Source organism: Tachypleus tridentatus, chromosome 2 (genome assembly GCF_004210375.1).
Source record: "Tachypleus tridentatus isolate NWPU-2018 chromosome 2, ASM421037v1, whole genome shotgun sequence".
Classification (NCBI taxonomy): domain Eukaryota; kingdom Metazoa; phylum Arthropoda; class Merostomata; order Xiphosura; family Limulidae; genus Tachypleus; species Tachypleus tridentatus.
The window spans coordinates 6,766,305-6,791,853 of NC_134826.1; the positions used below are offsets into that span (position 1 = coordinate 6,766,305).

At 32.3% G+C, this 25,549-nt stretch overlaps 1 pseudogene across 1 annotated transcript; it reads left to right on the forward strand.

The window, feature by feature from the left end:
- The first annotated feature begins 1,253 nt into the window (after positions 1-1,253).
- LOC143237712 (uncharacterized) lies at positions 1,254-25,478 on the forward strand (annotated as a pseudogene). Its single transcript, XR_013020204.1, has 15 exons — positions 1,254-1,402; positions 2,423-2,518; positions 5,281-5,387; positions 5,798-5,890; positions 6,978-7,079; positions 9,085-9,229; positions 10,225-10,345; positions 12,328-12,513; positions 15,033-15,126; positions 15,512-15,581; positions 17,375-17,556; positions 19,126-19,238; positions 21,890-22,053; positions 22,856-22,964; positions 25,441-25,478. The product of XR_013020204.1 is annotated as an uncharacterized LOC143237712 (transcript).
- The last annotated feature ends 71 nt before the right edge of the window (positions 25,479-25,549 follow it).

The following is a 25,549-nucleotide window of genomic DNA, read 5'->3' on the forward strand; positions in this document are numbered from 1 at the left end:
TCAGTAATAAGGACAGTGTTCTTCTAACCAGTAGGTGTGTTTCAGTAATAAGTACATTGTTCTTCTAACCAGTAGGTGTGTTTCAGTGATAAGTACATTGTTCTTCTAACTGGTAGGTGTGTTTTAGTAATAAGTACATTGTTCTTCTAACCAGTAGGTGTATTTCAGTGATAAGTACATTGTTCTTCTAACTAGTAGGTGTGTTTTAGTAATAGCTACATAGTTCTTCTGACTAGTAGGTGTGTTTTAGTAATAGCTACATAGTTCTTCTGACTAGTAGGTGTGTTTTAGTAATAAGTACATTGTTCTTCTCAGTTAGTATTTCAACATCATGTACTTGCCTTATCGATACAATATGCTTCAGGTGAAGAAAGGTGTTAAATAAGATAAGTGTATCGTGCTATTCTGTCTATACGTAACACATCTATCAGACTTGTATGTTTGAAAGATAACCCTGTAGTTATTAGAAATAAAGTGTAGCATTATGTGCCACATGTTTTGTTTTTAATACCTGTTACAGTTTATAGATACATTGAGATTGCATTCACTAATGGGTGTTACCTTTATATTGTTGCACACTTTCAAAATGTTTTTAAAATGTAATGTTGCTAATGTTTTATAATGAAATGTTTTGTTGCATATTTATGAAAGACTGGTCCTGTATCTGTATATGTTTATTTTACTACTCTGTTCAATTTATTACCTTAAAAGATTTGTTATTGAAGGCCTGTTTTATTAAACTACCATCACAATTTCATTTATGTGTTAAAATTAAACTGGTCTCAAGTTTACACATTTCACATTCTTTAAGCACTTACAGAAACAGTGATTATATAAAAATACCTGTTTTAAACTATTATCTAGAGGGACAAATTTTATCAGATGCATATTAATAATCGTAAGCTTTATCAAAGAAAACCTGAATGTGTCGTGTGTTTCAAAACTATTTCTATTTTGTAAATATAAATGTTGATTAGTGAGTCAGTCACAGTAAAATATGTTAAGAGGGACTGAAGGGACCACAACTCTGCATGTTCAACTGGATAACTATTTATAGTATTCACTTTATTAAATCTCAGAGTTGTTGTCTTCTGAAAGAATGAAATGTGGATTTTATGAATTCCAAAAAAAACATGTATTTTTGAATGTTTATTGTTTGTATTTGAATAAATTAGCTTTGTTGGAGGCAAATGAAACTGTGGTAAGTTTATATTGAAGTGTCTGTGTAGAAGTGGTTATATAATTTTTATTTCTTAATCTGTTGGTTAGTATTTCTGTTACTAAACGAACTTGTTTCTTTTCACAGAGAAGTAAGGATGAACACTTTACATATTTTGGCTCTGGTTTTTCCATTAGTGTTAGCACTGGAAGATGGCCCTAATGTCTGTAGAAAAGAAGAACCGTATGTTTGTCTTATTTTCATGTATTGTAACTTTGACAGAATGGTATGATAGGATATATGTTCAATGAAAACTATTGTTTAGGAATCTTTATTTTTATTGCAATTTTTATCATTAAATTCTTATGTATTTGAAAAAAAACATGACAAAAAATTAAAGTGAAGTAAGGAATAACTTGTTTTATATCATATTTTGTAAAATAAAAATGTGTGTAATCTTCAAATGGAACTTAAACTGTAACAGCCAGCAATATTAAAAATAATTCCTATTATGACTAGCTGGAGATTGCAGGTTTAAAGGATCAACCCCAGGTTATAATACTTAATTGGTGAATCATAAATCATTTTTTCAAGAGGAAGGCATGATAGAAAAATAAGTTGTTTTTTTCACAGCAGTCTTGCCCAGGTGATTAAGGCACTTGTCTCAGAATCTGATGGTTGCAGGTTTAAATCCCCATCACACCAAACATGCTTGCCCTTTCAGCCGTGGGAGCATTATAATGTGATGGTCAATCCCACTATTCTTTGGTAAAAGAGTAGCCCAAGAGTTGGCAATGGGTGGTGATGACTTGCTGTCTTCCATCTAGTCTTACATTGCAAAATTAGGGACGAATAGCACAGATAGCCCTCGAGTGGCTTTGAGAGAAATTCAAACCAAACCACAATGGTCTTAAAAGTATGAATTGTTAACAGACCAGTCATGCCAGAGATAGAAGATATCACACAGTGTGGCATTGTGGTGTAGTTGGAAACTACTTCGTGCCTACTGCATGTTATTTGTTTAAATTTTGCACAGAGTACGTTCATATATTTTACATGTGTTGAAGCAGAAAACATGGTTTTAAAATGTGTATTTCCTTTTTTCTATATGTCTTAGTTATCACCACCTTTCAAGGGACCCTTAAACAAAATGTAGTTTATGTAGCAACATTTTAAGTGATGGATGTGTAACAAACTACTGTCTTAGGATATGTCTGTTTGATTTTGTATTCCAAAATGTAGTGATATCTGAATTTGTTATAGGGTTACCAACACAGTAAGAGTGTCTTACAGTAAACCTTACCAAATTCGTACGTTTACATGGTGTCTCGCTTTTCCTCCACGCTGTTCAAAATACAGGTATGTTTACAATATTTCTCAATATGAAGTTACGTTACTGCCATTTAACTGTATAAAGTGCAACCATTTAACTTTTAGTACCACTAGTCTGTAGCAATGCTACAACTTCACTTTTAGTACCACTAGTTATAGCAATGCTACAACTTCACTTTTAGTACCACTAGTCTGTAGCAATGCTACAACTTCACTTTTAGTACCACTAGTCTATAGCAATGCTACAACTTCACTTTTAGTACCACTAGTCTGTAGCAATGCTAAAACTTCACTTTTAGTACCACTAGTCTGTAGCAATGCTACAACTTCACTTTTAGTACCACTAGTCTGTAGCAGTGCTACAACTTCACTTTTAGTACTAGTCTGTAGCAATGCTACAACTTCACTTTTAGTACCACTAGTCTGTAGCAATGCTACAACTTCACTTTTAGTACCACTAGTCTGTAGCAATGCTACAACTTCACTTTTAGTACCACTAGTCTGTAGCAATGCTAGAACTTCACTTTTAGTACCACTAGTCTGTAGCAATGCTACAACTTTACTTTTAGTACCACTAGTCTGTAGCAATGCTACAACTTCACTTTTAGTACCACTAGTCTATAGCAATGCTACAACTTCACTTTTAGTACCACTAGTCTATAGCAATGCTACAACTTCACTTTTAGTACCACTAGTCTGTAGCAATGCTACAACTTCACTTTTAGTACCACTAGTCTGTAGCAATGCTACAACTTCACTAGTCTGTAGCAATGCTACAACTTCACTTTTAGTACCACTAGTCTGTAGCAATGCTACAACTTCACTTTTAGTACCACTAGTCTGTAGCAATGCTACAACTTTACTTTTAGTACCACTAGTCTGTAGCAATGCTACAACTTTACTTTTAGTACCACTAGTCTGTAGCAATGCTACAACTTCACTTTTAGTACCACTAGTCTATAGCAATGCTGAAACTTCACTTTTAGTACCACTAGTGTGTAGCAATGCTGAAACTTCACTTTTAGTACCACTAGTCTGTAGCAATGCTACAACTTTACTTTTAGTACCACTAGTCTGTAGCAATGCTACAACTTCACTTTTAGTACCACTAGTCTATAGCAATGCTACAACTTCACTTTTAGTACCACTAGTCTGTAGCAATGCTACAACTTCACTTTTAGTACCACTAGTCTGTAGCAATGCTACAACTTCACTTTTAGTACCACTAGTCTGTAGCAATGCTACAACTTCACTTTTAGTACCACTAGTCTGTAGCAATGCTACAACTTCACTTTTAGTACCACTAGTCTGTAGCAATGCTACAACTTCACTTTTAGTACCACTAGTCTGTAGCAATGCTACAACTTCACTTTTAGTACCACTAGTCTGTAGCAATGCTACAACTTTACTTTTAGTACCACTGGTCCAGTAGCAATGCTACAACTTCACTTTTAGTACCACTAGTGTGTAGCAATGCTGAAACTTCACTTTTAGTACCACTAGTGTGTAGCAATGCTGAAACTTCACTTTTAGTACCACTAGTCTATAGCAATGCTAAAACTTCACTTTTAGTACCACTAGTCTATAGCAATGCTAAAACTTCACTTTTAGTACCACTAGTCTATAGCAATGCTAAAACTTCACTTTTAGTACCACTAGTCTGTAGCAATGCTACAACTTCACTTTTAGTACCACTAGTCTGTAGCAATGCTACAACTTCACTTTTAGTACCACTAGTCTGTAGCAATGCTACAACTTCACTTTTAGTACCACTAGTCTGTAGCAATGCTACAACTTCACTTTTAGTACCACTAGTCTGTAGCAATGCTACAACTTAACTTTCAGTTCCACTAGTTAGAAACATTTAACTGCTAGTTGTACTAGCTAGTTGATGAGTGACATTGAATAGTTTGTTTCCCTCTGTCACTTCTAAAATGGGGACAACTAGTATATTAATCTTGAAATCACATGGAACAAAAATCAGTAAACAAGAAGAACTTTGTATACCGTGAAATGTATTAATTTATTTGTACAGTAATATTAAGTTGAATTTTGTTATAAGTATGTTTTATTATTGTGATAGTTTTAATTAATGGTTAATTATAAAAATTACAACATTATGGTAAGTTAGAGAAGTATTAATTCAATGTAATTTTTTTATTCAACAACTTGCAAAGTTTTCTATAACATCACTGATGTATTAGAAATGAGTACCTCGACTGAAATCATTCTGCATGTTTAATTACTGGCTAATGTAACTTTGTGAGTGAATCTAATTTGAGATATTTACAGACACATGATGGTCATTGTTTTCTATGTCATCTAACTATATAGTAACATGATATCAGTTTTAAAATTATTAATTTTATTTTTAGTAGCTTTTATTGATGTGTAAAGTGTGTATTTTTTTGTACCAAGATATCATTAATTTCAGTTTATGCTGAGATGTAAAGTTGTTGTCATAATCTTAGCAGTCTTCAATTCCACAAAAGATTGTTTAGAGCCGGGAGTGTTCTACCAATAATATTTTGTTAAGTTTGTTGCATATGTTTTTGTTTGACACACAAAATATTGTAGAGCAGGGTTGGATCCTTGACTTTTTTGTTGTTGAAGAGGGTGTTGTTCTACCAGGTCACAAAACTTGTAGAAACAAATGTATTTTCTTTATTAGATCTAAGGGTAACTTTGTTTGGTAGTCCATCAGAAACTACCCAACAGGATCGACACCTATTTGAGATGTTTTTGTGCAGTATATATGTGAAATATTTAGTGACGTTTTTCGTTTCTAGGGTTGGCTACACCAAAGGCTATAAACTAGAAACAAAGGTGACAACAAAAACAGTGAATGTTTGCTGTAAAGGATACATTCTTAGTGGTGATGACGATAAATGTCTTCGTAAGTGATGTTTTTAGCCCTCATTTTGGCAAAAAGTTAATTGAGTTAAAGTTTGTTTGCTAGTAGAAAGCTTGTAATGTTAACAGTTCAGGATAATTTATTTTTCTAGACAGAAACAACGTATAACTGTTATGTGATGTAAGGTTAAGTTTGTCTTATTGTTTGTTTCATGATTTTCACAATTACTTTATAAAACAATGGAAGATGAGAAGTGCATTGTAGTTGTCATACATTTATTGCAGGAGGGAATAAATAAATGTATTAGAGAGAAGGAGAAATGATCGTTGAATAAACTTACAGTATTAGCAGTATGTATGTGTTAACTTACAGTATTAGCAGTATGTATGTGTTAACTTACAGTATTAGCAGTATGTATGTGTTAATAAATAGTTCTTATCTTTGTTTTTCAGCATATTGTCACAATCCTTGCATTCATGGAGTCTGTGTTTCACCTGAGAAATGTGATTGTCAGCCTGGGTGGGGTGGTGACACATGTAATATTTGTAAGTTGTCAGAGTATTCAAGTTTCTAGAATTAATTATCTACTTGAGTATAACACATTGTACAATATTTTGACTAAATTCTAAACCTTCTTTGTAGGACTTGGGATTAGGGAATTTGACTCATAATTAGAGTTTGGTGGTTCTGATCCAGTTACCAACATGTTTGGTCTTTCATCTGTGGGACCATTATCGACCAGAGTAGCTCAAGAGTTGATGTTGACAGGCTATTTCCAGTCATCCCAAAATCAGAAGTTGCCCAAGATTTAATGTTGGGTGGTGTTTACAAGCTGTCTTCCCTCTAGTCTACTTCTGATTTTGGGATGGTTGGAAGTAGCTGAAGAGCTGATGTCGGGTGATGTTTACAGGCTGCTTTCCCTCTAGTCTATCATTTTTAATCATGAGATGGTTAGTGGTGCTCCAAGAGTTGTCTAATTTATGTTAGTATGGATAGTCATGAATAACTTTGTTTGAAATCCAACAAAAAAAAATCAAACAAGTATTTAATTCTAATCAATAAGATAAATTTCCTGCTAAAACAGTCTACTTGTAAAAATTTATCTTTTCAAATTAATATTGTGTTAAGAAAACGTGAGAATAAAATGTGATTTAGAAAGCATTGTTTTACATTATTTGTGATAAAACTGTAAAAACAAAACAGAAACCATCCAGTTTAGAGAATTGTAGTTGCTATTAAAACATTTTTCTGCTGTATTTACTATTGAGTAATGTCATATTTATTTAAATCATTGTCTTTTAACATGCTGACTGGAAGTATGGAGTGGTAAGTTCTATTAATCTGTATGATTTTATATTGTCAACATGTTGTGTTGTTGTTGTCAACATGCTTGCGATATTGAAAACTTGTTGTTAAAAGTAATTATATTACATCTGTTTCTCTGCATCATTTCTAAATTTTGTAATGATCAACTTGATGGTAATGAATTGGTTTGTAAAATAAACCTTTACTAAGACAGTAATATGTGTATAAAATAAAGTTGGCTGTGTTTTATATGTTTCATTTAGTCTTTATCAATACACTACTGCATGAAGATAATTGTTTAATTTTTTTTTTAACATTCACTGCCAGCTTGCCCTGAAGGAAAGTGGGGTTCTTTATGTGAACAGAGCTGTGAATGTGAAAATGGAGGAAGATGTGACCCTATGACTGGTGCATGTACGTGCAAACCAGGTGCAAAATTGTTCTATTTTTTTTATTACAGATATTAGTATTTTAGACCTAGGAGTGGTTCCCCAAAGTTTGGCATCAGTGAGTGTCACGACCACACATGCAGTCATGTTCTGTTATTAATTACATAAAAATATGTGAAGCATATTACTATCAAAGGACTGGGTTTTCAGTGACTTTTAAATTTTGAATTTTCTAAAGTTTTTATATTTTTATGGACCAGCAGTGATTGAAGTGGGGGAAGAGAGGAAATGGGATGGTTTCTGACAGTGAGGGAAGAGAGGAAATGGGATGGTTTCTGAAATGTTTCACTACTGTATTCCTTGCTTTTTGTATATATTTTTTATTTATTATAATAAAAATAACTAAAAGGTACAAATTAGAAATTTGTTAAATAACATCAGATTAGGTGAGTTATTGAATATTAACAATAATAATTCTTCACTTACAAGAACCTCAGGCATTATGTAACTCGATGTAGGGACATAAGCTGCTTGTTTCCCAAGTGATTTACAACTTTGCGTTCAGATTATTAGTTAGATGAGGTTCAAAGGTCAGTGAATAAATAAATGTATACTGTTACAAGTTATGGTACAGAAACTTTGATGCTTATCTTGTGGTTACAAGCTTGGTCAAATTGACTGAGCCTGTAGCAAGAGGGCTCATTTACTCCAACTGTGTAATTTATCACATTTCTGTCTTGCTCTTACAAGAGATCTTAAGAAGAAGAAAAAAGTTTCTCTTCTCAAATCCATGACTACCATGAATATATATTGTTATCTGTTGAACCATTCCTTTCTGAGCAACTTGCTAAAAGCAAGCAGGATGGTTTTGGGTCTTCCTGAAAAGATGTGGGGTGGGAAGTGCTCCTTTACCTTAAAGTGTTTTAAAAATGCATTATGGAACTTCAGGTGATAGCAGTGATCTTAAAATCCTTGTAATGATAACAAAAAATAGGTGTAATTTTGATATATTAATTTATTTTATAAAAGTTTATACCATACACTTGATAACTTCTGATGGAGATAGTAGTTTAGTTTAGTATAACACTAAATTGAAAATTACTTTAATATTTGGTAGTAGATATTTTTAATACCAAACTTTTCTGACTGATTTATAATTTTTCTTTTTTAAGTAGAAAGAAACTAACATACAAGCATATTTTGTTTTAAAAGTATTAATAGATACTTATTTGTTTATTAACAATTAAACAAAACAGTTGCCTGGAAAAGTTTCTGATAATTGTTTTGTATTCTTAAATTTATTTCTTAAAGTAACAATGCCTTTAATAGATTCTTCAGGAGGATTATTCATTATGAAACTTGGTTGAAGGAATTTGGATATTTCTTGGTTGGTTTGGTGTTTTATTGTGCAAACAACTGTGCTATCTGTGCCTGAATGACTGGCAATTGCCTGTTCTAGAAACACAAATATAGAGGACTATGTTTTGAAGACTGTGATTGTGTTGTACTCTACACTTCTGTTCTAGAAACACAAATATAGAGGACTATGTTTTGAAGACTGTGATTGTGTTGTACTCTACACTTCTGTTCTAGAAACACAAATATAGAGGACTATGTTTTGAAGACTGTGATTGTGTTGTACTCTACACTTCTGTTCTAGAAACACAAATATAGAGGACTATGTTTCTACAACAGGCAGTTGCTGTCACTTCAACTGATTTTCATCAGTGACTTGTGAAGTTGTCATATGGGTGTGAAATAAGAGGAAGTGTCAGATTTCAATTTTGTACATTCTGAAATTGATTCTTATGATCTTTTAGAAGAATGAAAACAATTGAACATTATTGTGGTGTAACATATTCATTATTTGCTCCAACTTAAATCACTTTTGACCAGTCAGATTTAATTTTAACAGAATTTTGAATGTTTTATTCAACTGTCTTGCATGCACACAAACAATTATGTTTATTGGAAGTAAAGCTGTGTGACAAGTTTTGTACTTGATAGTTATGTGTTTGTGCATATTATTCTAATGTTTTCTCTAGGATGGCAAGGTCCAAAATGCAATAATTCTTGTTCAGAAGGTTTCTATGGTTATGAATGTAGCCAGGTTTGTAAATGTGAGAATGGAGGCTCATGTGACCATGTGTCTGGAGCATGTTCGTGTCCTCCTGGATATAAAGATGCACTGTAAGTAAGCATTAGGGTATCAGTTTTATTTTTAAAATTATTTCTCATGTTTTAAAATGACTTCTGTAAGTTTGAGCATGCATACAAATGAATTGTAGGTAAGTAGGTTTCAGTTTTGATTTTAAAATTACTTATCTTGAAGGTACAGAGTAGGCCTTGGATATTATTTTAATTCACTTCCATTAGCAACACTTATACAGAAGTGTTATTTGGTGTTAAGATGTTTTTCCATATTGTTTTCTTCTAATTATATTATCATAAAGGTATGTAAACATTTTGTATTATCATATTATATTATCATAAAGGCATGTAAACATTTTGTATTATCATATTATATTATCATAAAGGTATGTAAACATTTTGTATTATCATATTATATTATCATAAAGGCATGTAAACATTTTGTATTATCATATTGTATTATCATAAAGGCATGTAAACATTTTGTATTATCATATTATATTATCGTAAAGGTATGTAAACATTTTGTATTATCATAAAGGTATGTAAACATTTTGTATTATCATATTATATTATCATAAAGGTATGTAAACATTTTGTATTATCATATTATATTATCATAAAGGTATGTAAACATTTTGCTCTCAGACATAGCAGTTTAAAAAGATTAACGAATAATATTTTTTAAAGGTTATTAAATTGTAATTTTTACCCTTGAAAACTTTTAAAGTAACACTAATTTTTTATTTCTTTAAAATACCTAAATGGAAAAGGAAAAGAGTTCTTCATTGAAAGTATCACAACTGTAAGATATTTTAGTTTAGACAAGTTTGTAATTAAAAATCTTTATGTGATTAGGGAGAAAAGTAATTGTTTTTGTAACTTTTTAAAAAGAAAACCAAAATTATAAATTTTTGAGTGTTCATAATTTTCATATTGTGTTATGTTTGTTAACACAAGGATATTTTAAAAACTTAAACTATTGTTGGTTTGGAAATAAGTTCAGTGTTAACAAGGTTGTAACTAATTTCTAGGTGTTCACAAGTGTGCCCTGAAGGTACCCACGGTAGAGAGTGTAGCAACAGATGTTCCTGTCAAAATGGAGGATCGTGCAATCATGTGACTGGTTTTTGTACATGTCCCTCTGGATGGATGGTAAGTTTTTCTATTTTAACTGTTTTCCTGTATTACAATTTAGAAACTCTAAACCATGGGAAATCTGTCTAGCACCACAACCAAAAGAAAAAACAAAACAAAGATGGAAAACCAGGGAAAACAAAATTAAGAGCACACCATCAGAATTGTAGGAATATTGTAAATCTAATTATGTGTGTGATACTGACATTTAGGGTTATTTTGGGCTTTTAGCTTCTGTGGTAATCTGAATTAGTATCAAAACCTGTATCAAAGTTTTTCACTATGCCTGTACATTATGTACATGGGACAGTATAATTTGTACACTATTTTAACTTTTTGTTTAGGTATCTTTCTCAGTCAAAGTAGTAATATATTTAAATAAAATTTGGTGTTGATAGTTTTGTAGAATTTTGTGAAATGTCTTAAACAAGTTGGTGAACAGTGTATGTTTAAACTTAATGTTTAGAACAGTCGTAAGAGAAAGTGTAATAATAGTTTCTCTTTATCTATGGCACTCCTGGTGGTGCCAGTGGTAAGCCTGAGAGCCTAGAGTACCTAAAGATGGAATTTCTACATTGTGCAGTAAGCAGAACATGGACAACCTGTTGTATAACTTGGTTGGCCTGAACAATGCACAGATGAAAAATATAAACTGTGGCATTATTACATGTTAAATACGTTGTTTTTGGTGTTTGAAACAAACATCGTTTTCGCTGTAGTTTTATGGCTGTGGTGTGTTTTAAACCAAAATAAAACAATAATCACAAAGAAAAAGAAAATTTCATTGGTTAAGTTTTCCTATTGAGTAAATGTTTTATTTTAGTTTTATCATTTCTAAATGGGTGTGTGAGGGCAAAAATTAAAATAATTACAGAAAATAAACTTGTAGCTATTTCAATCATTAAAAAAAAAAACCCCAAAAACTTCGGAGATGGAAGATATTCAATACAGATATTCTATTTTTAACTTTATATATCAAAACCTTTACAAATTTTTATTTTGAAATGATTTCAACTCAGAAGAAAATCATTGGCATTTGTGAATTTCCTGAATGTTTTGAAGCTTTATATGGTGTATCCCACTGGAGGAAAGCGGTAACATTTTTTAACAAAATGGTGTTAACATAACTGGAATACAAATGTATGTAGGTTTATTAGTTTTAGCCAATCACAGTTTCTCTACCTCCATTGTTGTTAGTTGGTGTTATATCTGCTTCGAGGAGTCGTAGTGCAGTGAACTAAACGTGTAAAGGAAACTATTTTACTGTTATCGTTTCAGTAGAGATTTAAAATACAAATCGAAACACATCTAGTGCTAGTAGGGCAAGGCCTCCAGCAAACCCTTTAAACTTGGTTTTCAGTAGTTTGACCTTTAATACTTGGGTAGGCCCATGTGGGTGTCACACATTCAAAGCAAGTTCACATATCATTTTTTTATTTCTTTGTCAAAACTGAACAGTTTCATTTATGGCATGATGATAGTTAAATAGTCTTGTACATATGTGAACTTAAACATGCAACTAGACATGATACGACACTTTGAACTATCGGCAGCTAATCAGTGACAAAGATGTTATGAAGCCCATAAAACCATTAAATGTTGTGGTTTTTAAAACAGTATTATTTACTTTGTATTACTGTGAGTTGACACTTAGTTTAGAGAAATGTAGAAGAAAGTCAACTTTGTATATTGTTATATCAGAAGTGGTAGTCACAGAGAATATATTGCAGTGCCATACCAGTACCTACATCTTGGGGAACAAATAAAAGTACGTGTGTGTGTGTAGAAGTTAGATTTTTTTCTGAAATGTGTGATGTTTTTAGTATTAAACTTTGTGCTTTTATTCACGTATTTATCTTGCTCCATAATTCAGAACAAAACCTGTTTGTATGTGTGTGTAGATTTGTAATTACAAAGATCAAGGTCTGTTGAATCATTCATGTATTAGTTTTTCTGTTTTCTTTATGTTTACATGTATGTTTTTGTCTGTACTGTAATAGGGAGATGTTTGTGCCAATCATTGTCCAGCTGGTTTCTATGGTAGCAACTGCACAAAGCAGTGTACTTGCTACAATGAGGCATCTTGTCATCATGTGACAGGGGAGTGTTTATGTGCTCCAGGATACAGAGGGAAACGCTGCCAAGATGAGTGTCCGCTAGGAACATTTGGGGCCAGCTGCTCAAAGGTATTTTCTTTTTTGTGCTCTGTTACATTGTTTTTTTTTTTAACCATGGTTTGTAATTTTGGGGTGTGTAACAAGCAACTTGTTATATATCAGGCTGTGAGTAGAGTTGCCATCTGCTATGTGTTTTACGGGTCCTTCCTAATTTAACAGCAACCCTTCTGGGTAAGAATGTAACACTGTTCATTTTGTTCATAAATCCTGCAGTTTGACAAAAATTCTGAAACACCAAGAAACATGTTCCTTACAGTAGTTGTTTGGGCAGCAGTCATGGTTGTGACAGAGAAGGCTTATGAGTTTCAGAACATTCATAGTATGTAAAGAAAACAGTCTACTGTTTTAACAGTGAAGTTCACATGATTGTGTGTGTGTATTGTAACTGAGGTTTATACAGTTGTGTTTTAATATATGTTCTGTTCTCTTTTTAGTTCTCATTAAGATTGTATAAATCATTTTTTCAGACTCGTGTGTTTATAGTATTCTTTTCTCTAGGGAATTTTGTGCTCTTTTACATTCTTTTATAGAATGTACTGATGCTACGTACTACATTGGAAATCTATAAATTCCTTTTCCCAAACCTTAACCCTAAGTTTGTATGAACTCTTTTCCATGCATATCATGAGGTTTTACGGAGTTACGTTCAAAGTTTAAGTAACTATACTATCATTGTGTGTGAATTACTATCATGAGGTTTTACAGAGTTACGTTCAAAGTTTAAGTAACTATGCTATCATTGTGTGTGAATTACATTATTGTTATTATATATATTATTATAAGGTAATATTTTATATATTCTTTATGATTAAATTCCTTTATTTCAAACACATGGAATCCTCAGTTTTGTTGCCTCAACATTTTGGTCTCTGTAATTTAAGTAATTATTCTCATACACGAGACATCAATGCTTCGACAGAAACTAGGCTGTTACTCTGTTTACATGTCCTTTTAGTTCTGAGAAAGGAAAAACAAATCTCATGAGAACTCTTAGTTGAAGCCACACCCACTCTCTGCATATAGTCGTGATTTTGCACTCAGTGCTGTTTATTTCTGTACATGTTTAAGAACAATCAGAGTAGCTGTTTTAAACTACAATTTTAGTGATGGTTATTTTTAAAGTGACTCATGAGTATTCCTTACATTAAATTGAAATTGTGCTTAGTATTAATAATGGTTGTCGTTGCCATAACTTAGTAGAAATATGTTAGCTGAGATTAAATTCACTTTATGTTTTAGAATTATACTTACTTAATCATGTGCTATTTATGTTTTAATATGTATAGGAAGGTTTAATAACTTAAATTTATAACCCACACTGTACAAAACCATAAGATTGTGAGAAAATTCTCCTTAACTTGTATCTCGATAAATGATAAAGTTGAAGGAGGGGAAAGTAGGACATTACAATTAAACTGTGAGAATGTAAGTTCTGTAAGTACTTAACACAATGAAGATGTTGAAGCAGGGGAAAGTAGGACATTACAATTAAACTGTGAGAATGTAAGTTCTGTAAGTACATAACACAATGAAGATGTTGAAGCAGGGGAAAGTAGGACATTACAATTAAACTGTGAGAATGTAAGTTCTGTAAGTACATAACACAATGAAGATGTTGAAGCAGGGGAAAGTAGGACATTACAATTAAACTGTGAGAATGTAAGTTCTGTAAGTACATAACACAAAGAAGATGTTGAAGCAGGGGAAAGTAGGACATTACAATTAAACTGTGAGAATGTAAGTTCTGTAAGTACATAACACAATGAAGATGTTGAAGCAGGGGAAAGTAGAACATTGCAATTAAATTGTGAGAATATAAGTTCTGTAAGTACATAACACAATGAAGATGTTGAAGCAGGGGAAAGTAGAACATTACAATTAAACTGTAAGAATGTAAGTTCTGTAAGTACATAACACAATGAAGATGTTGAAGCAGGGGAAAGTAGGACATTACAATTAAACTGTGAGAATGTAAGTTCTGTAAGTACATAACACAATGAAGATGTTGAAGCAGGGGAAAGTAGGACATTGCAATTAAATTGTGAGAATATAAGTTCTGTAAGTACATAACACAATGAAGATGTTGAAGCAGGGGAAAGTAGAACATTACAATTAAACTGAGAGAATGTAAGTACATAACACAATGAAGATGTTGTCAGATTATTAAACAAATCATTAAAAGGTTTGTACATTTTTCTAGTTTTTAATTTTAAATATTTCATTGCACTGTATGACAGAATTCAGAGTCTGTGTTCAGCTTATTTCAAAACAAAAAGCTTTAGTTGAAATACTTGGTTAAACTGTTCTTATTCTTTGTGTACAGAATATTTCTAATCTTTCACAGAATTGTTGTGAGGGTATGTTAAGAAGGCTTAGAATTATCATAAACATTGTTGTATTTTATATCATTTTCTATATGGGCAGTAATGTTCTGAGCTAATAAACTTGGAGTAAATGTGATTGGCTTACAGTGAGACATGAACAATGTTTCTTGGTGATATCAAATGTTTCATTTATTTTATGTACAGGTTTGCAATTGTGAAAATGGTGCAAGTTGTAATGCATCCACAGGTGATTGTGTTTGTCCTCCAGGCTTTGCTGGTCCTCGTTGCGGTGAAAGAGGTTTGTATCAATTTCTCATGCTTGTTCGTAGATATGATTTTATTCTTTGTCACTTGGAGGTTTTGGAACCATTTGTTTGTTCATAGTACCATGTGTTTAGTCCTTATAAAATTTACCACAAAGAGATGTCAACTGAAGTACTCATAATGGAATTGCCAAATGTAAACTGAAAATCTTTTCTGCAACAGAACAATATAAAAACGTGTGTGTAAAGAAAACCTACACCTAAAACTTGGATGTTCTGCGTCTCAGAAATACTTCCTTGTCATAATAAGGAGAATAACACACTTGTAACATTGTGACCAGTGTTCTGTAAGATAATCGTAAGAAGTTTGGAATCTCGATACAATGGTTTTAAACAAATTCTGAATTTTTTTTTTTGTAGCTTGTGCAGATGACTATTACGGGAGAAATTGTGAAGAAATATGTCAGTGTCAAAAAGAAACCAGTCTTACGTAAGTCATACTTTTATTTTAAATTAAAAGCTGTAAAATATTTTAAATGTTAGAGTAATGACAACTTATCTAAGTTTTTTTATACTGACCGGCAGTTTTCTGTTAACTGTGTGTGGTTACAGTGTTTATATTAAACCTTTATTATTATTACACACTTAAATTACTACCTTACTTTATTAGTTTAATAATCACTGCTACCATGATGTAAATTTAATTACTTTAACCAACTTACGAACAGTAATTACTAGACCTACATATTTATGTATCTCATGTAAATAAATATCAGATTTGGGGTTTACTTCTTGAGGAATCCCCAGCCACTACTGTGGTGGTTGTATCTAAGGTGGCCTGAAGAACCCAACATCCACTGTGGTGGTTGTATCTAAGGTGGCCTGAAGAACCCAACCTCCACTGTGGTGGTTGTATCTAAGCTGGCCTGAAGAGCCCGACCTCCACGGTGGCGGTTGTATCTAAGCTGGCCTGAAGAGCCCGACCTCCACAGTGGCGGTTGTATCTAAGCTGGCCTGAAGAGCCCAACCTCCACGGTGGCGGTTGTATCTAAGCTGGCCTGGTGAACCCGACTGCCACGGTGGCGGTTGTATCTAAGCTAACCTGGTGAACCCGACTGCCACGGTGGCGGTTGTATCTAAGCTGGCCTGGTGAACCCGACTGCCACGGTGGCTGTTGTATCTAAGCTGGCCTGAAGAACTCTGGATTGAACAAAATGCTTCATCGTCAGTGGATATGGCAAATATAGAGTGGTTGTAATACTGATGTTATATACTTCATCTTCAGTAGATATGGTAAATATAGAATGGTTGTAATACTGTTGTTATATACTTCATCCTCAGTAGATATGGTAAATATAGAGTGGTTGTAATGCTGCTGTTATATACTTCATCCTCAGTAGATATGGTAAATATAGAGTGGTTGTAATGCTGTTGTTATATACTTCATCCTCAGTTGATATGGTAAATATAGAGTGGTTGTAATGCTGTTGTTATATACTTCATCTTCAGTAGATATGGTAAATATAGAGTGGTTGTAATACTGTTATATACTTCATTTTCAGTAGATATGGTAAATATAGAGTGGTTGTAATACTGTTGTTATATACTTCATCCTCAGTAGATATGGTAAATATAGAGTGGTTGTAATACTGTTGTTATATACTTCATCCTCAGTAGATATGGTAAATATAGAGTGGTTGTAATGCTGTTGTTATATACTTCATCCTCAGTAGATATGGTAAATATAGAGTGGTTGTAATGCTGTTGTTATATACTTCATCCTCAGTAAATGTGGTAAATATAGAGTGGTTGTAATACTGTTGTTATATACTTCATCCTCAGTAGATATGGTAAATATTGTGGTTGTAATACTGTTGTTATACACTTCATCGTCAGTAGATATGGCAAATATAGAGTGGTTGTAATACTGTTATTATGTGCTCTTCTACTTCTAGAAAATCCCTAAGTGACTAGATTAATAATGTATTATTTAAAAATGTAATATGCCTAATACTTATATCTTGTGAAGTATATTTGTAATTATGTGAGTATACTTAAAGTGTATATTCGTTTTAGTTGTGGAAGGTAGAAATAAAATTGTTCTGTAGGTATAATATCTTATAAATGTTATTCCAGATTAATGTGACAATTTATTGTGTCAAATACTTAATGTTTGTTAAAGTCAGAGTGCAGGATAAACATATAATTTCCTCAGTCTTTAAAATTATGAGATATAAAGAATGGTTCTAAACAACTATATTAATGGACTACATTCCATTGTAGTTGTCACCCATGGACTGGAAAGTGCGACTGTAAACCTGGCTGGGATGGAGTGACATGCTCCGTCCATGTATGCCACTGATGTATGGGAAAGGGTGTTTGAAACGCTGTGACTGTGAGAATAATGCTTTGTGTGATCCTGTAACCGGTACATGTATATGTGAGCCAGGTTACAGAGGAAACAGGTAAATATGCAACCAAAGTGTACAGGGGTAAAGTGATGAGACACTTGTGGCTTAGTTCAATAAGGAAAGCATAAGCAGGTTTTTTAAACAGATTTGTAAGAGCTCATTCTGTTGTATTCTCTGTTTCAAACTGTTAAACAGCCATTGGTTAGTGACATTTTTAAACAGAAACCTTTTTTACATGGTTGTTGAGACTGTACATTTTCATTTTGTGTTTAACAGGTGATTAAGATGGTTTTGGGTTCACTCACACCTTAAAACATAAACACATCTAGTGTTAAGTGTACGTAAAGGAAACTTTCAGTAAAGTTTTGGGTTCACTCACACCATAAAACATAAACACATCTAGTGTTAAGTGTACGTAAACTTTCAGTAAAGTTTTGGGTTCACTCACACCATAAAACATAAACACATCTAGTGTTAAATGTACGTAAAGCAAACTTTTAGTAAAGGTTTGGGTTCACTCACACCATAAAACATAAACACATCTTGTGTTAAGTGTACGTAAACTTTCAGTAAAGTTTTGGGTTCACACCATGAAACATAAACACATCTAGTGTTAAGTAATGCGTAAACTTTCAGTAAAGGTTTGGGTTCACACCATAAAACATAAACACATCTAGTGTTAGAGTGTGCGTAAAACAAACTTTCAGTAAAGTTTTGGGTTCACTCAAACCATAAAACATAAACACATCTAGTGTTAAGTGTAATGCGTAAAGCAAACTTTCAGTAAAGTTTTGGGTTCACTCACACCTTAAAACATAAACACATCTAGCGTTAAGTGTACGTAAAGCAAACTTTCAGTAAAGTTTTGGGTTCACAACCATAAAACATAAACACATCTAGCGTTAAGTGTACGTAAACTTTCAGTAAAGTTTTGGGTTCACTCACACCATAAAACATAAACACATCTAGTGTTAAGTGTACGTAAAGCAAACTTTCAGTAAAGTTTTGGGTTCACTCAAACCATAAAACAAACACATCTAGTGTTAAGAATTAATGCGTAAAGCAAACTTTCAGTAAAGTTTTGGGTTCACTCACACCATAAAACATAAACACATCTATTGTTAAGTGTACGTAAACTTTCAGTAAAGTTTTGAGTTCACACCATGAAACATAAACACATCTAGTGTTAAGTGTACGTAAAGCAAACTTTCAGTAAAGTTTTGGGTTCACGCAAACCATAAAACAAACACATCTAGTGTTAAGTGTAAGTAAAGCAAACTTTCAGTAAAGTTTTGGGTTCACACCATGAAACATAAACACATCTAGTGTTATGTGTGCGTAAAGCAAACTTTCAGTAAAGTTTTGGGTTCCATAAACCATAAAACAAACACATCTAGTGTTAAGTGTACGTAAAGCAAATTTTCAGTAAAGTTTTGGGTTCACTCACACCATAAAACATAAACACATCTAGTGTTAAGTGTATGTAAACTTTCAGTAAAGTTTCGGGTTCACTCACACCATAAAACATAAACACATCTAGTGTTAAGTGTACGTAAACTTTCAGAGTTATTTAACAAATGAGTAAACATTTCAGTGACAGAAGATTAAACCCTATCTTTCTAGATGTGAAGTTCAGTGTCTTCAAGACAAGTTTGGATTAGGATGCACTCAGAACTGTGCATGCAGTAACAAAGGAACTTGTTCACATATTACTGGACAGTGTACATGTCCTCCAGGTAAGAAATTTGGAGAAACATTTAAGAATTGTTCTCTCTATTTGAATTTCACTGACATATTTTTTTTTACAAATTATTTTTTCTGTGTACAAGTAAACATAATAGCTTTCTTTGAGCTCAGACATTTATAATGAAGTTTCTTCAGTAAAACAGGAATTTTAGAACATAGTTATTGGACTAATAACTTGTTATTTTATGTAGTATTTTGAAAGACCTGGTATGGTTTACTAGTTAAGGCTCCTGGCTGTCAAGATGTGAATTGAGGGTTTGAATTCCATCATTGAAAGTACCGTAATGCCTTTGTTGCAATAAAATGTGATGGTTAATCATACTATTAATTGATAAACAAGTAGTCCAACAATTTGTTGGTCTGTGGTGTTGACTAGCTACCTTCTCTCAAGTTTATCAATCCTAAATTAGGGTTAACTAGTGCAGATAACTCTTGATTAGCTTTGTATGCAATTCAATAAATAACACGTATAGAAGTGAATGACTTGTTAAACAGTTACGTCCAAGAAATCTCTGTGTTACTGTTAGACTTAAAAAATTCAAAATACTACAGTTTGCTTGCAAAAACATTAAACAGGTGAGTGAAAAACATATCTATAACTTGCTGATTCCAAAGCACAAGAGGTGTAGCACAACAAGGGCTTGCTCTCAAATATAGTTTGCTTGAAAGTCTAAATAATAATTCATTGCTCCTGCATCAGTGTAATATGTAAAACTGTTTGTGACAGAAATGTTAACAGTATTTCACCTTAACTGGGAGCTTCTTATGACTGACATGTTTTCAAAATGTTAACTGCATTTATGATGGCTGTTTGGCTAAAATCGTAAGACATTTCTAATTACAATTTGACCAGTGTTGACTCACTTTTTTTTATGGTGTAGTAAAGTGGAAATACATAAACATTTTAAACTTCAGTTTTTCTTATTGTGTACAGAAGTGATATGTGCTGCTGGATTGGAAAACTTGTTTCTGCTTTGGATTGCAACAAATGTTTCTATTAATAGAACTAGCAAAGGAAGTTTTGTAATTAAAGTAATTATTTCAGTCTATATGACTGTTTCAACAAAATTAAATATAATGATAACAAATGTATGTGTGGTAATGTTTGTATGAAAACGTATTTATATACTGGTGTGTGTTGATACAGGTATTCATAAAGATGTACAAATATATATAAAATCAAACATTTTTGAAATGCATATGTTAGAGTTTGTTATAACTTAAAAAACAAGCTTAAACAGAAATAAAGTAAATAAAATATGCTGTACCAATTAAGAATATCCCAGGGCACAAGTTATAATGTGGGATTAATAAATGTATCCTAGGTTTTGGAGGTGACTGAGAAGTAGGAACCACATTGTGGTGGGGATACACCATCTATCAGTCTTTACCTCCATTCGCCAGTCTCACATAAGAAACAAAATAGTAGTAATATATATAGAAATAGAAATTATCAGAACTAGATGTGGGTTTTTAAGCCCATAATGTCCCATATCTATATCACCCTTCACTGCCTGTAAACATTTGTGGGAAGATGACTGCTGTCCTAAGTGAAGAAGAAAAAGAAAAAAATAATTGAAATAAAAGTAAGAAAAAGGAAATAAGATAGGGGGTAACTTACCTCTAGGAAATAAGGTAGGGGGTAACTTACCTCTAGGAAATAAGGTAGGGGGTAACTTACCTCTTTAAATTAGCATTTCAGACCCCAATTAGGTAGAAAGGCATAAATTGACAGTGCAGCAAATGAACCATATCAGCATCCCACTCAGTTATCAAACCAAACTAGTGTAGCTTTCAACCACCACCCAAGTCTGCTGTGACTATCATGTTCTAAACAAGCCTTCATATCCAGCAAGGTGTAAAGTCATATAAAGTATCATGTATTTTTGGGTTTATGCATCATTTGATGAGTGGGTGTGTTTTTAACTGCACATATTGGTTTGTGGTACGAGTGTGTATTTTCAAGTGTGTACTTTGATATCTGTATATTATTAACTCCAACAGATTTCAGACAAGTTCAAAATAATCTTGAGAAATTCAAGACTTTTTAATAACAGTTCAGTGTCATTCGGTTAATTTCTGTTAGTGTGGCTTCAGATTTGGACATGTTTGTGGTTTGGGCTTAAATAATTTAACTCAGTTTTAAATAAAATAAATTTGTATTAGGCTAAATCCTTGAGAACTTATAGATGCATTGGTGAACATTTGGTTTGTTGACATTCTATTCTGTGTATCTTTCAGTTGGACACTGTCATTTTAACAGTTGTCTGTTTGTTCTGTTTTATAAAGACAACAGTGTACAAGTTTGAATAGAAACCAACCAATTCTGTGTATCTTTCAGTTGGACACTGTCATTTTAACAGTTGTCTGTTTGTTCTGTTTTATAAAGACAACAGTGTACAAGTTTGAATAGAAACCAACCAATTCTGTGTATCTTTCAGTTGGACAGTGTCATTTTAACATTTGTCTGTTCTGTTTTTTAAAGACAACAGTGTACAAGTTTGAATAGAAACCATGAAAAATGGAGTAAGATCAGTGTTTAGTCAAAGTGTGTGTATATTGTTTTGTTTTTAATGAAAATTATTTGAAAGTCTCAACTGTTTGGATTATTTTAACATTTATTTTTTTATATCTTGTCTAGGGTTTCATGGATTCTACTGCAACATGCTCTGTCCTCTAGGTAGATTTGGCAGTCAGTGTAGTCAACACTGTCAGTGTATGAATGATGCAGGTTGTGACCCTGTAACTGGAGCTTGTAGCTGTAGGCCTGGATACTTGGGCCTTTTGTGTGACAAGACTTGCAAGGTAAGTTGTGACTTATCTGCTCTAATGCGTAATATTTTATGTACATTTTTAAAATGAACAATAGAAAATATGTTGAACAAATTTAATACTCCTGCACGAACGGGTTGGTAATAAATTATTTAAAGTACAATATTTTTCTTGTGAATACCTTAATAATCTGTTAATTCTATGATACCTGAACAAGTTTAATAAAATTATTATATCATTGTAAACACAGCTTATTGTAAACGTATTGCTGAAATACTTCAATAGAGTTTTGTGGCAAATGAAGAAACATTTTCTAGTTGGTTAATAGTTTAATGTAGACTTAATTTGGTACTTAATGGTAGTAAATACATACAGTACTAATTCATAGATACAAAACACAACATCATGCCTTTTTCATATTACATGGAACACAGAAATGGGAAACTACTTTTCCAGTCTACTAAATAAATCTTCTAGCACTATTTTATACCAAAACCATGAGGTAGCTTGAATTTTTGACAAAGTAATACAGAGACAATAAGAAATATTCGCCCTGATTTTTCTCCATGTGCGAAGTCAGTGTGTGTTTTTGATATTAGTGTATTCCTTATTGTCAAAAGATTTGTAAAACCTCATTTATTATTACTTACTGACAGCATGGTTTAAGGTCTAGGCCTTATTGTACTTGCTCTTCTGAGCTTCTAAGAAAACATTTGAGTTAAAGCAGTCTCAAGTGTGAAGCTATGTTTTATTGTGTTATAACTAATATGTCTAATCTTGGTTTGTCTCTTTGTCAGTGGTCAGGTCATTATTTATGTTTACTTTCATTTATCAGGAAGGACAGTTTGGTCTGAACTGTAGCCGTGAATGTGACTGTGAAGAGAACCACTCGTTTTTCTGTGACCATGAAACAGGACACTGCAGATGTATGGAAGGTTTTAAAGGTGGTTAACTTTGTTAATTATTTGAGTTTTACTGATTCCTGTTATTTCAATGTTACATAATGTGTTTTTTATTATTTTAAGATTCAGTGTTGCTAAAGCACTTTAAATTACTTGTTTTATTTGTAAAAGCCCTATTAACTTGCTATGATTGAAGTTTCAGTATGCAGAGTTTCTTTTATCGAGAGGAAAAATATAAAAGCTTGAAAAGTTTGTTCTATTGTTGAAGAATGGTATTTCCTCTAGGCTACAAAACAACCAATCAAATGCCACATACTTATTACAGCAGAATGGTATTTCCTCTAGGCTACTAAACAACCAATCAAATGCCACATACTTATTACAGCAGAATGGTATTTCCTCTAGGCTACAAAACAACCAATCAAATGCCACATACTTATTACAGCAGAATGGTATTTCCTCTAGGCTACAAAACAACCAATCAAATGCCACATACTTATTACAGCCACACACATCCTAAGTGATGGTAAGGAGTCACATTACATAGATGGTTTTAATGATTCTGGCTGTCAGTAAGCTTAAATAAACAACTGGTGGTAAGTGACCTAAGAATTCAATATGATGGATGGTCAGTAAATATATCCTCCTCCCTCAAAAAACAACACACACACGTGAAAACATCTGCACACTGTCTTGATACTGGTGCACAGGAAAACATTCATTCTGCACATGGATTGAAGAAATTAGAGGAAACATTGTAGAACACTGTTTAAACTGAAATGTCCACTGTGACCCCAGGAAGACTTCAACAACAAGTTTAATCCTTAAAAAGTAGAGATATTTTACTGAAAGCACATGTTATCAGTCATGGTGGTTATAAGTGAACTGTTGGTTTGAATTAATTCTTTGGCAATAGGTCAATGTTCAAAGGCCCTATTATCGCATTTGTTGACTTGTATTAAAAATTCCACTGAACTACTATTTTATGAATTTATGTCAATAAGTTTGGAATCAAGCTGTAGATTATAATTAAGACTTTATATATGAGTTAATTTCTTAATATCAAAGTAAATGTTAAAAGAACACATTTAAATATATATTTTAGGGAGTCACATGGTATGTTGAATACAGCACTGTTTAAATTTAGATGTTTGTGATGTCAAAGTCTATAATTTTGTACAAATAAGGAACTCAAATTATTAATATTGACAAGCTAGAATATGAAATAAGTACCTTCTATCTTTATTTTGTTTTATAAAACCTAAAAAATGTGATATCCTCCCCATGCAAAATTTTAAAAGGCTTAATGACCTTTGTCTAGCAACAGAGTATAAAGGTCATAAGGTTTAACAACAGAGTATAAAGGTCATAGTGAGAAGATATAATTGTTTACTTTTCTTCTTGATTTATTGTTCTATATTTTAAGAAAAATAAGTTTAATAATTTATTTCTAAATAGTAATAAATATTGTATGATAATTGGAATGTAACTGTATATTACAAAATACTAGTCCACTAAAACATCTAAAACAAGGTCTAAATGTCAGTTTTATTTTACTGGATATATCCACCATGTCAATGCAAATTGTATAATGTTAGCTAGGTGTCACTGGAACGTTAGTATAATGTTATGATACATAAGCCATTTAGACTAAAGTTTTGTATTTTTGTGTCATAATATGTATTCATTCTAGCATGAAGAAATTTCCTAATATTCATGATGGTTATGAGGTTGGTTAATTACTAGAAAATAAAATATAAAGTTTTACTGAAAACAAACGTTTGAAATCTATTTAGGGTTTCAGTGTTTACTCAAACAATATTTGATTTTAGGGACAAACAATATATTTTTTATCATAACTTGAAATCACCTTGCACTCAAAATATTTCATGACAAATCTGATTTTTTTTGTATACAAAATACTTGTAGTCTTCACTAGATGTCTACCAAATTTTGTGAAGGTACAATTGCTATATCAAAGGCTATAGTGAAAATTCTTAACGTGTGCAGAAATTTATGTATATTATTCTCATCCTGTAGCTAAAGGGTTAATTCTATACATACCGGATATACTTTTAAATTGTGAAATTTTACTGCTTATGTAGATCTGTTAAATCTAACTATATTTAAACAATTTTTAACTCACAGTGGTGTTAGAAATCATATTATGTCATTACATCACATTTATTTAGTATTCATTTGCGAAGAAAAATTAAAAATATGTTCAAACTATGATACCTGTACAGAGAGTGTCATTTGTAAATTTTTATCACCTTTGTTCAATGTATAAGTTTATCTTTACTAAGAAAACATCCCTAGTCAACACAACAAAACCTGAGTAAAAATGTAAGTTTTGAGAGTGGTCGATTATTTTTTACAATCTGAAATTTCGTTTGTTATCAGTTATTAAATCTCACCTATAAAAAAGCAGTAGTACTTTACATTTTGTCACAATCAAAGTTATTTTCAGTTTGCAATTAGAGTTTCAATTAATTTTTATCTTTCCATTCTCTCTTAGGTTTACATTGTAACAGTCACTGTGAAAGAGGTCGCTAGGGTCCAGAGTGTAATAATTTTGTGACTGTAAAATAACTCCACCTGCCATCCTGCTACAGGAATGTGCATAT